Raw genomic sequence first — 7,281 nt, 5'->3', positions numbered from 1 at the left:
ATTTGAGTTTCATTCTGTCCAGTCTTTCCTGTCAACTTGATATTTATCAGTTTATAAATGAAATATGGGTCAAGGGCATCCTGAAATTTCTTGGTTTAAAATGACTTTAGAGAAAGTGATTGGCGATAGCTCTGTGAGGCCAACATATCCCAGGGAGCCAAGGAAAAGGCAAGAAATGAGGGGCAGAGGGCTAGGCAGAAAGGGGAGAAACAGTAAAACAGTCAGTGGAAGAGGAACTGGAGGATGGAAAAGGCAGCAAACTTGGGGAAATACAAAGAGTGAGCTCAGCCAAGAGATAGGCCCCAAGAGGTGTCACTAAGTTGCAGGATAAGATGTTTAATGACTACTGTTTTCCCTCTCAGAGAAGGGACCAGGTAAAAAGAGACAGAAGTGTTCTACTATCTCCCACACTGGTTTTCTAGTAAGGGCAGAATTCACCAATAATCTTCGTAATTTCTTCTGGCTGTGATCTACACCTGTACAACCACACCCGGAAAATAGGTTAAAATCAACCAGAAACAAATAGATGTTGCTCTTAGATGAAAGCTAATTGACCTTACACATCTTTCATCCTCTTGACAACTTTCAGACCTCTAAGCCTCTGGAATCTGCTTTCCTTCATAACCAGGCTATGCCTAAATTTAGGCCTGTACATCTGTCCAATATCTTATTTTATTTTATGGGGCAGAGCATATTAAACAATTAGAATATTGTTAGCCAAGACATGGAAACAACCTAAATGTCCATCAATAGATGAATGGGTAAAGAAGATGTGGTGTGTGTATATATATATATATATATATATATATATATATATATATATTCACAATGGAATATTACTCAGCCATAAAAAAGAATGAAATAATGCCATTTGCAGCAACATGGATGGACCTAGAGATTATCATACTAAGTGAAGTAAGTCAGAGGGGAAAGACAAATACCATATAATATCATTTATATGTGGTATCTAAAATATGACACAAATGAACATATCTATGAAACAGAAACAGACTCACAGAACATAGGGAACAGACTTGTGGCTGCCAAGGGGGAGGGCAGGTGGGCGAAGGAAGGATTGGGGGTTTGGGATTAGGAGACACAAACTATTATATATAAGAAGTATAAACAACAAGGTCCTACTATATAGCACAGGGAACTATATTCAATATCCTGTGATAAACCATAATGGAAAAGAATATGGAAAAGGATATATATGTATAACTGAATCACCTTGCTGTACAGTTGATTATAAATCAACTACACTTAAGTAAAATTTTAAAAAAAGAATTATAATAGTCTTGATTGGGAAAGGAGCTTATATTGAATATAATCAAGGGAGTTTAGAGAAGTAATTGCTGACTTTAAAAATCCATGAAGGGAATTCCCTGCAGGTCCAGTGGTTAAGATTCAGCACTTTCACTGCAGTGGCCGGGGTTTAAACCCTGGTCAGGGAACTAAGATCCCACAAGCTGCACAACAATGGCCAAAAAAAAAAATCCATTAATATATTCTCCCCCCCACTTTTTTTCCCTTAGCCATTTCTTTTTGCAAGAATAAGCTTTTATAGTTACATTAGCAAGGTGAGGGATAGTTCTCTTCCACTCTAAGAAGCTTGGATTCCTTCCTAACTTTGATTGGTTGTCTTCCTCTTTCTTCCATTGCCCACTAATCTCAGTGGGTCTTAGATAGTTTTTCCCATTACACCTAAGGAAATAGTTGCACATAACTGAGGAATTTAAATCATGAGAGGATAAAAATAAAACTTCAGCTATGTAAAATAACATCTCAAAGTAGTTGATTCAATATATGAGGAATTTTACCACAACTTTACGTCCTTTTAACAGCTGTGATTAAAGAGCTTGGAAAGTTTTGCCTGGCTGTTTTAGTGAGTAATTTATAATTCTATTCAATCAAAACCATTTATTGGGTGCCTACAATACAATGTGCCAGGCTCTGTGCTAAGTAGGCACTATGCCAGCTTCTACAAGGAAAGCTTCGTGTGGGTGTTATTTTAAATGGAGCCACTTGAGAACAAATTCAGTTTTTCTCCTGTGTTTCTATTTACACAACCTATTTCAACATCTGGTCACCATTTCACACCTTCAGCCTTTGGCATGTTATTTTGCTACCACTTGGCCCCTACTTTGCCAAATGCTTTTCATCAGTTCTCATTTCCATGGAGAACAGGGATGTGTATAGTTGTTTTTATAAATGAGAAGCCTGGTCTACATCAGATATAGCCCCGAGACACATCTGGCAGGGACCAGTTTTACCATGACAAGTCCTGCCAAGAGTTAATACTATTTCCCCTCCCATTCTTGTCCCCTATGGCCATTGATGTGGTGAGGAGTAGACTTACCATAGCAGACCTCTTTCCTGGCATACTATCTCAAGTCCTGAGTTATATTCTGTGACAAACTAGTCTGAACTTGGAATAAGTATGAAGGTAAATGAGCAAGAAGCAATAGAGAGCACCAAGAGATAGAAAGAGAAGTATTTTGCCTACAAGCCATCCAGGACTGAATATAAGTTGGGATACCCTAATCTTCAAACCAGAAAGACAATCTTTATATTCTATCTAGGTAGAGCATTTGTCCCAAGATTTAGTTAGACCCAGTATAATACCCCAGAACCCTGTACCCTGCTTGGGCTTCAATTCTGAATCCTTATATAGCTCTACTTCTTTCTCTAGAGTTCTTTCTTTTCTATACCAGGTGAGGTACTGAAAATTGGTACTCCCAGCCTAAGAATTTCAGACATATTATGGCTTCTGTACTATGGGGACCTATTTGAGTGTATCAGAGGTTAGGGCACTATTATTAGACTCAGTTTGTACCCTGTTTTCCCCCTGTGTTTTATCTTTAGACTCCACTTCTGTTCTTGCCAGTTAGGATGTCAAGTTACCAAATTCTGCTTGAGTGTTAGGACCCTTCTTTGGTATGTGCTCTTGTGCCAAGCCTGGATCTGTAAGCATTAAACCCACTGCCAATGTTAACTTTGTCCGTATCCTATTCCCTCTGTTTTAACATGACACCCGGGTCTCTGACCTTAGTTTTTCCCTTTGGATCCATTATACACTTGAGCCCCTTGTTCTGTAGGACTTGACTTCTCTCTTATTCTCCTCATGTTGCCTGTGAGTGAGACTTGTCCTCCAGAGGAATTGTCTGTGGGAACTGGGGGAGCCACTTACAGGGTCTGGACAGCAGGCATGAGACAGCAGCTTCTTGATTTTGAGGCCAAGTCCTGCCTTCAGTTAGGAAGCTGACAACACTGATGGAATGTCTACATAAACAGGTTTAAATCAGACATGGTCAAAAATTTGGGAATTCTGACTTACGATTGGTGAAGACAGAGATTCCTGGAGTCCTGCCACTCCCAGGAGTGTATAAATGGGCAGCATTGAATTAGAATTTTCACAGGTGGTAGAGAGAAGGCAGACAGAGTGACCAGCACAGGCTCAGGAGCACAGAGCAGCAATCAGGTAAGATTTCTGATTGATATGGTATATGAACAGCCTGAGCCTTTCATTAAGATTGTGTGTGTGTGTGTGTGTGTGTGTGTGTGTGTGTGTGTTCTGGGCACTGAGAGCTTCTCAAGCAAGTTTCACTCAAATCACAGATTTCTCCCCTGGAGAGTGCTCCAGCTTTCTTTCTACCCTGCTTCACACCTACCACACAGGTAGTTTGCGCCTGAAGAGTTGTTGGTGTTATAGAAGATGGAGTCTTTTCCTGAGGAGGACTGGACCTCTCTAGGAGAGACTGAAGCTGATGAAGAATAATTAAATTCAGCTGGCATCATTAAGGAGGAAGCTGGCAAGAGAAGGCTGGGTGGGAGGGTTGGTGAAAGCTTCTGTTCCCAAGCCAGGTAGGACTTGGAGGGAGCAACCAGGGATTTGGGGATCCTGTGCCAAAGCTGAGGAGGCCTCGAGGGTGATACCAGAAGGGCTGGCATGAAATCTACTTGGATAATAATCCCTCACACTTGTACAGTGCTCTTTGCTTTGCAAAGTGCTTCCACCTCTGTGATTTCATTGTGTTCTTCTAGTACCTCTGTGAGGTGGTTAGATCTGGTATTAGAGGTGAAGGAACTTGCTCAAGGTGACAAAACAAGTCAGTGACAGAGTTGGAACTAAAAAACCTAGGCTCCCGCTTCCCTGTCCCGTGCCCTGCCACCGAAGCAGACTGGCTGCCTCTGCATGCCTATCAAAGGCCAACTTCTCTGTGGTGAGTAGTTTTTCAAGAGTGTTATTAGAACAAGCGTGGAAGCCCCAGAGTGAAGGATTAACTTGTCACTTGTTATTCCTGGGGACTGGAGCTCCTTTTTCTCACTCAAAGAGCTTTCCAGAATTCAACTTTGCTTTCTTTAGCATCCATTTTCTAATCTCTTTTCTAACAGACAGTTGTTGGTTATTGCTTTCTTTTATTCTTCCATTTTTAAGAAAATGTTTATTTCTGCTATTCAAGCTGATAACCTTGCCAAACATTGATTTTTCTTCCTGCAGAGCACTGGAAATAAACAGGCAGGTTTTACACACCCCTTGTGAGGACCACTAGGCTGTCTTTTGATCACAGTCAGCCATTTGAAGTGTGGTTGCTGTTCTAGAGAAGTACACCAGTATTGGCATTCAGAAACAGAGAGACACAGAGATTAAGCAGGTAATCTCTTTTTGAATCATTATCTTCAAGCATTGTTCTGGTTGTTAAGGTGAGCTGAAAAATGGGCATTTTCTCTCCCCTAGTCAGTAGGCAGAACTGTTCCTAGAATATGACAAGCGGTGCTGATCTTCATGGGGTTGTAACTTTTAGGTACCCCTGTGGGCAGATAGAAAGTAAGGGAGGCACTTCATCAACTGGTACTAAAAGACCTGAAGCATATGTATGCAAACACATAAACATCACATTCCCCCTCTGCAGCCACCCCCACCTTCTGCTCCAAGTTACAGCAGCGAGGGGTGGCTTCCTTTCCTCTCCTTCATACATGCACCCTGAGGCTGACCTCTAAGTGACTACTCTTTCACTCTCAGACTCCTTGTTATTTCTTGTAACACAAATGTTGAAAGAGGGAGAACAACACGTGATTCCCCTAGGGCTCTCAATATCCTAGGGATGAACCTACCTTTAAGCAAGTTATTGAGCACAGACATACCTAGGAAGACTGCCTACCTACTTTTCTTCTCATTCATAATTGCGATATGAATTATGATAGATATGATAGATAGGCCTTTCTATCTATCCGTAACTACAGGTATAGCTCAGCTTCTCTCCAGAATCAAGCAACTCCCTAACTATAGAAGTAAATTTGGTAGTTGCCCTAACTTTGAATCCGTCTAGCTCCTGAGCTATGTCACTATTGTTTAAAACTAACTGAGAGCATATAATAATAATATCTGAAAGAATAAGAGAAAATCTCAAAAGTACATCATGTATATAAACAAGTAGTGACTTAACACTCTGGAAGAATCTGATTTACATTACCCCACATGGGTCTCATGTTTCAGTTATTAAAACACTGACAGTGCTATTAATTGATGATTTAGATATTAGCCTTATCAAAATGAGAATAAATCGTCTTTATTTCTCAGACCTTAAAACTTTTGAAAGTTGCTACTGGGCGCACAATCCCCTTCCCCACCTCCCAACCCTCCAGTTTCTTCCTTAAGGATGGTTTCCTGCCTTTGTTTACATACAGTTTGTCAATGTCCTGATTCTTCAAATGTGCCCTCCCTCAAATATATACACAGTGGATATGGTATGCTCCATTCAGAGAACTGTGTAAGAGCTTGATCTGGACTGTACTGTTTTAAATGACATTAACTTTATTTTAAATTGCATTAGCTTTGTCTATTGGTGGTGGTGTTTTCTATTCCTGGATTTTTTTTTTCCAGCAGCTACTGGCTTATTGTGCTTACAATCAACAACAAAAAACCTTCCAGTGACCATTATATTGATACTGCTGTTAAGGCAGTTCTCCTTGTATAGATAATTTCATAAACTAAGATATTTTGCATTAATTACTTTTTCCATTTCATGTGGCTAGATTTTATCCATCCTTTCAGATTGGCATCACACTCATGTGCTCTCCCTTCCAGTTTTGTCATCTGCCAATTTAAAAAGCATTCCTTTTCTATTTTAATTTTCGGGCCCCGATAGCAATGTGAATAAAATAGGAGAGCCTATAACTTTCCACTCTTGTCAACAACTAATTAATTAATACATTTGGTGGAATGGTTGGTTACCTAACTACAAATCCTCCTATTACCTCAGGCCACACTTTGTCTGTCCTAACAACAGGAAGATGATGTTTTGTTCAATTCAGATATGCTAGCTATAAGGCATTCATCTAATCTTTCAGACTATTCACACTATCAAAAAAGGAAATAAGGTTAGTTTGGCCCAACTCGTTCTTTGTGAACCCTTGCTAACTTATTGAAGGTGAAATGATCTCTGTCTTGCCAGTTCGAGTTATCTGGATTTAACAAGGATAAATTATGTGCCCTCAGACTTCAGAGCACTTGTACTGTCCTAACCAACCCCAGAAGTGGAACTAAAATTCCAGTCGACAGAGCTCATGTTTCAGAAGCAGCCATTTTTGATACAAAACTGACCCAGAAGTCAGGGTGATAGACAGAAATAAAAGCTGGAAAATTATGAGAATATGACCTTTGTCTAATAGGAAAGAAAAGGAGAGAAATACTAGTCTGTCACATTTTTTGTCCATTTTAAGCTTGGGTTAGAGACCAGGTGGAAATTTAAAGTATGTGTGTTAATAGGAGGATTGAAGCAGCCTTAAACATCAAAAGGAAGCAAAAGAACTTAAGGCAGCTGTGGTCTAGTAAAAAGAGAGTAACTTGAGGTAAAAACTTGATCTCAAATATGAAACTCTAGTACATATTAACTAAGTGACCTTGGGTAAGTCATTTAATACTTTTGAGCTCTGGTTTCGGGGTTTTTGCTTTTTTTCAGATGGATGTTACCTCATAAAGTTTTTGTGAAGATTAAAATCCTTCTTCACAAAATATAAAAGCAAAGAGAAACTGTACTCAACAGGGACTTATTTTCCTGCTCTTCTAATTTTGGGTACTGTCTTTTTGGAGAGTCTTACTTTGCCATTTTGTAAAGTTTCACTAGTGCAGGATACACATGTGAAACTGATAAAGTGTTATAGGAATCTCCATGCCTTTTGAATTGATGGCAAAGCTTGAAATTCAGAGAGCATTATTAATGATGAGTATTTTACTATTTTTTTACCTTAGAAATTCAAAGTATGTTTTTTCTATAACCT

At 39.6% G+C, this 7,281-nt stretch overlaps 1 protein-coding gene across 1 annotated transcript in view; it reads left to right on the top strand.

Moving 5' to 3' along the window:
- The first annotated feature begins 4,513 nt into the window (after positions 1 to 4,513).
- Positions 4,514 to 7,281, top strand: part of RPS6KA6 (ribosomal protein S6 kinase A6) — a 227,927-nt gene continuing 225,159 nt past the window's right edge. Inside the window, exon 1 of the mRNA XM_029240502.1 lies at positions 4,514 to 4,655. The gene's annotated coding sequence lies outside the window, so the exon portion shown is untranslated. The remainder of the gene's footprint in view (positions 4,656 to 7,281) is intronic.

Source organism: Monodon monoceros, unplaced genomic scaffold (assembly GCF_005190385.1).
Source record: "Monodon monoceros isolate NGI ecotype Baffin Bay Population unplaced genomic scaffold, NGI_Narwhal_1 Super_Scaffold_22, whole genome shotgun sequence".
Lineage (NCBI taxonomy): Eukaryota > Metazoa > Chordata > Mammalia > Artiodactyla > Monodontidae > Monodon > Monodon monoceros.
Note: the sequence above shows the minus strand (reverse complement) of the source record. Positions and strands in the feature narration are given on the sequence as shown.